Source organism: Phyllostomus discolor, chromosome X (genome assembly GCF_004126475.2).
Source record: "Phyllostomus discolor isolate MPI-MPIP mPhyDis1 chromosome X, mPhyDis1.pri.v3, whole genome shotgun sequence".
NCBI lineage: Eukaryota > Metazoa > Chordata > Mammalia > Chiroptera > Phyllostomidae > Phyllostomus > Phyllostomus discolor.
The window spans coordinates 19,032,945-19,038,944 of record NC_050198.1 but is presented as its reverse complement, the minus strand read 5'-3'; positions in this window follow the sequence as shown (position 1 = coordinate 19,038,944).

The following is a 6,000-nucleotide window of genomic DNA, read 5'->3' as shown; positions in this document are numbered from 1 at the left end:
GTAAGCCCTGGATAGGTAGCTGAGTTGGTTAAAGCATATTGCAAATATGCCAAGGCTGCGTGTTCGATCCCCGTTCAGGCACATACAAGAATCAACCAATGAATGCATCAATAAGTAGAACAAATTGATCTCTATCTCTCTCTCTCTCTCTCTCTCTCAAATCAATCAATAAAAATTTAAAAAATGAAAGGCAGGCCACAGAATTAGAAAAATATTAGCAAAACATATATCTGACAAAGTTCTTGTATCGTGAATATGTAAAAAATGTTCAAACTGCATAATAAAAAGACAAAGAAAGCAATAAACATGCCCAAAAGACCTCTATATGCACATAACAAAGATTTCAAATGGTCATAATGAAGCATAATAAAAAGGTGCTCAGCACATTTATATCATTAACAAAAAATAATTTGATATAGATTATAGATCTAAATAGAAATGCAAAACTATTAAATTCCTAGAAATAACAAAGGAGAAAATACAGGTGATCTTCCATTTGTTGGTAACTTAGATAAACCACAAAAGTACAATCGATAAAGACAAGGTGGCTAAATTGGACCTCATTAAAATTGACATCCTCTGCTCCATGAAAAACACCACCAAGGAAAATACAGGCACATTTGGGGAGAAAATGTTTGTGAATCATATATCTGACAATGTACCTACATCCAGAACATATAAAAAACACATAAAACTTCACAATTAGAGCACACAATTCCCAACTGTAAAATGGACAGAAAGTTTCAACAGATACCTTACTAAGAAAGTTAAGCAGAGGAAGTATATGAAAAGTATATGAAAAGATGCTGAACATTATATGTCATTATGGAACTACAACTCAAAAAAAATGATCAAATATTACTGTACACCTAAAATAAAGTCCACAAAACTGAAAATGCAAAATTCTGGTGAGGGTGTGGAAGAAGAGGAACTCTCTTCATTGCTAGTAGAATCAAAATGATATAGTCACTTTCTCACAAAACAAAACCTACCCTTATAAAATGATTCAGCAATCATGTTCCGTGTTATTTACCCAAATCAGTTGAAACTTACACATCCACCCCAAAACCTGCAAATAAATGTTTACAGCAGACTTATTCATTAATTTCAAAACTTGGAAGCAACCAATATGTCTCCCAATAGGTGAATGAATAAGCAAACTGTAATACATCCATACAAAGGACTGTTACTCACTGATGAAAAGAAAAAGCTATCAAGCCATGAAAAGACATGGAGGATTCTCAACTGCATATTGCTAAGTGGAAGAAGCCAATCTGAAAAGGTTAAATACTATATGATTTCAACTATATGACAGCCTGGAAAAGGTTACACTATGGAAACTGAAAATGTCAGTGACTGGCAAGAATGGAAGTGAGGGAGGGAGAGGGGGATAAATAGTTGGATCACAGGGGAATTACAGAGTAGGTAAACTATTCTGTGATACTGTAATCGCAGGGACATGTCATTACATTATACGTTTATCAAAACACAGAGATATATTATCTGTTTGTCAAAATCCAGAGAATGCACCTCCCAGGAAAGAACAGCTCAGGACTAGATAAGCTCACTGAAAAATTCTGCCCAACACTTAAAGAATTAACACAAAACCCCCTAAGACTCTTTGAAACATTTGAAGAGCAGGAAACACTGCAACCTCATTTTATGAGGTCTGCATTACCCTGATACCAAAACCAAAGCCATTACAAGAAAATAGAAATACAGACCAATATTCCTGATGAATAGTGATGTGAACTCTCAACAAAAGATCGACAAACTGAATTCAACAACACACTCAAGTTGTTACACACTCTTACCAAGTGGATTCATTTCTGGAATGAAAGGATGATTTAACATTCAAAAATCAACCAATGTAATACACCATATTAACAGAATGAAGAACAAATCAATATGATAAGCTCAGTTAATGCCTAAAAGTGACAAAATTCAACAGTTTCATGATTAAAAAAAAGCAATCTAGGAATAAAAGGAAACTATCTCAACATAACGAAGATTATGCAAAGACCTCAGCTAACACCATGTCGTGAAACTTTATCATACATCTACATTATGATTTCACAATTCTGCCCTCTCACATTTTCCAAAAGAACCAAAAACATAGGTCTTGAAAAAGAATTACACACAAATGCTCACAGCAAATTTATTCATAGTGGTCAGAAACTAGAAGCAACTCAAATGACCATGAACAGGAAAATCCACAAATCCTACTCAGTATTTAAAATCAGATGACCTATGCATATATACAACAGTGTACAGAAAGCTAACAGACATGCTGAGAAAATGAGGCTAGGCACAAAACGTACATGTGGTATGTTTCCAATCATATTACATTTGAGAAAGATCAAAAGTAATGTGTTGTGACAAAAATCAGAAGAGTTTTCCTAGAGGCGATCACTAGAAAATGTATGGAGAAAACTTTCTGGAATGATCAATAGTTGCATGAATTTGTCAAAACTCCTATGAATGAATGTATATGGAATATATGAGCATTGGCCTGCATGTCAATTTTACCTAAAAACTGTTAAAAATTACCGTGTTCTAATTATAGTTGATAAGTGTGTGTTACACAGTTGTGTGCTACTTATTCTTAAACTAATTTTATCCGTGAGAAATTTATCAATATATAAAACAATGGGAGCAAGTGATGTGCACACATGGAAAGAACAAAACCTAGAATATGCTTTATTTTGTGAGTTTGGAGTTGGAGGGATCAGTATGTACTCATTTAATGAGATATATATGCATAGATAGATACATAGAAAATATATATACATTGAGAAATATATAAATATTGCATAGAAAAAATTATATGCAAATTAATATTTCTAATCTCTGTTCACTGACAGAAACCAGAAGCAGTGACACACTGTTAGTAATGAACATACCTAGCTTCCAGAACTTGATTTCTAAATGTCATGCTCCAAAGTGACAGGGCTACTTAGAGATGTGGTTGACTCTATGGTAGAGACAGGAAAGGTACAAAATGAACCTGGAATGTATTTCTATTTCAGAAATGAAGGAATTGCTCCAATCTCATGGGAACCACATTAAAGAGAATCCCACTGCACAGATATGAAGCAAAACATGCATTAAAATGAATTATGATTGTAATATTGATAACATTAAGTAAAATAAAAATTATACTGATATATACACACATGAATACATTAATGAGTAAGTATACAAATGAATGGATGAGGGAATAAATGCATGCTAGAAGAGGAAGTTCATCCTTACTAAATATAGCTCTTCAATTCTAAATAAAGGAAAAATATAAAGTAAGTGCTAACACTTGTAGGTAAAAGAATGATGAGCAAGAGAGTATTTACATAGTCTCCAAGTAGCTCCGCCTACATTTCTTATTAATTATGAGAAGAAAAATAATAACTTCACAAGAGAAATACCTAGCAAACACCGTTTTAACCTAATGTTCAAAGCTACCATTATGAATTTTGGGTCAAACTATCTTCATGTGTCTCTTAAATGATGCACCGAAAGGGCAAAACATCACATTTGCGGTATTTTTGCAAAAAGTGCGCCGAATCATCAGGGAACATTTCATAAACCCTGAGTACGTTCTACAAAATAACTAGTCTTCAAAATGTCAAGTTCAAGGAACACAAAGAAAGGTGGAGGAAATGTTCCAGATTTAAACAGTGTTAACAGGTATAGCAATGAATGCAATGTGAGATCCTTAGATTGAAAAAGAAAGTAGCTCCCAAGGAGTTGGGGAACTTGACAAAATTCGAATATGGGCTCTGGGCTAGATAATGTCAGTGTTGTGCTACTAACTGGGAACTGAGAAATAGAAACCCAGACCTTTAGCGTTTGCCAACTTCCATGGTCTAAATACTCCCACCAGGACTGATTTCAAGCTACCAATGGTTTAATAAAGGGCTGAGAAAGTTTCTAAACATGCAGCAATCATCCACCTCCATCACACCATTATAATAGTATTCCTTCAATTTTAAATTTCTTATTTGAATAAGCATACTATCATTGTATAAAAGAAAGTCTCTTTTTTTTCCCCTTAGGGAAACCAATGTAAAAACTTATGAGTACAGGAGAAATATTTCAAAATTACTTTCAAGTGGTACATAAAAATAAGGTATCTGTGTGTCTATATTTATAGAGATAATAAAAAGAATGGAGAAAATGTAAATGATTTGCAAACCAGCATATAATATAGCTGGGGGTTCCTTATATTATTCTGGTAATTTTGTGTAAGTTCGAAACATATATATGTATTATATGTACATTATATATATTGTGTAGACACTGTGGTCAAGGAAAATCATTCTGACAATGACACGCTAGTCAAAGTGTGAATGCTGACAAGGCCAGTCATATGAAAATCTATGTTATATGTAAATTATATCTCAATAAAACTGGAGAAAATGTTTTTTAAAATCTAGTACAAGATTTTAGGTCAAGAAAGGAAATGATAAAAAGGTATCGAAACTCAACAAAATAGAGAAGGCTAAAGGAAGCAGAGGTTTGTGTGTTGGGAAGGAAATTTCTCCATTCTGGACATGGTAGCTCAGGTAAAAATCAACACAGAGATATATATTTTATTTATTTTTAATTGCATTTTATTTTTCAATCAGAGTTGACATACAATATTATATTAATTTCAGGTATACAATCCAGTAATTAGACATTATATAATTTACTAAGTGATCATCCTAATAAATCTGGTACCGACCTGGCACCTCATATAGTTATGAGAGTATTATGGACCATATTCCATATATTGTACTATTTGCATTCCCATGATTATTCTGTAACTACCAATTTCTACTTCTTAATCCCTTCACCCTTTTCACTCAGTCTTCCAATTCCCTTCCCACAGGGCAGCCATCAAAATGTTCTCTGTATCTAAGAGTCTGTTTCTGTTCTGCTTCTTCATTTATTGTGTTTTTTAGATTCAATTGCTGATATGTGTATATATATACATATATATGTATATATGTATATAGTCATTTTGTTATTCATATTTTTAAAGATTTTACTTATTTATTTTTGACAGAGGGGAAGGGAGGAAAAAAGGGAGAGAAACATCAATGTGTGGTTGCCTTTCATGCATCCCCTACTGGGGACCTGGCCCACAACCCAGGCGTGTGCCCTGAGTGGGAATTGAACCTGTAACCCCTTGGTTCATAGGCCAGAGTTCAATCCACTGACCCCACACTAGCCAGGGCTGTTATCCATATTTTTAATTTTCTTCTTCTTCTTGAAGAAAACCGTTTAGCATCTCATGTAATACTGGTTTGACGAAGATGAACTCCTTCAGCTTTTTCTTGTCTGGGAAGCTCTTTTTTCATTTCATTATATGCATGCATTATAAGGACATTGATGACATGGATTGAGGGCACATCGTGGGTCACCTCTCCACAAATATTTTTATCCTTTATCACCTATCTCTGTACCGTGCTGAAAACAATACATTCAATAAAGTTATTGGTTCATTGCTTGGTATTTCTTATTTCATTTTAAACCATGTCACCTGTCAATGAGTTATTACATTTTTTAGAATATAGATCAAATATTTCAAATTCCAGTTAGGCTAATACTCTTTTTCAGCATTCTTTAATTTGTTTAGTAAAAGTGGTTGATGTCTTCTGAAGTAATCATGGTGTGAATAAACAATGGCACTACTGCATCATCTGATAATTAGTCATTGGGTAAAACAACGATGGTGTTATGTGTCATCTTGGGAAATTTGCTCTCTTTATTGTGAGAAATATAATAGTTTCAAGGATCATCTTTGAACTGCATAAACCTTTTGCTTGAACTTTACATCTACTACATTTTGGTTGTTTTGTAAAAAATTCTAAAAGTTTGTAATTGTGGTAGATATCTCTAGTCTTTTACATTTGCATTGCATTTGCTTCAACAAGAAAGATTAAGCAATTGAACTAATAAGAAGTACAGTCTAATATGTCTAAAAGGCTCACCAGAAGAACTAATAAGCCAGTTAGT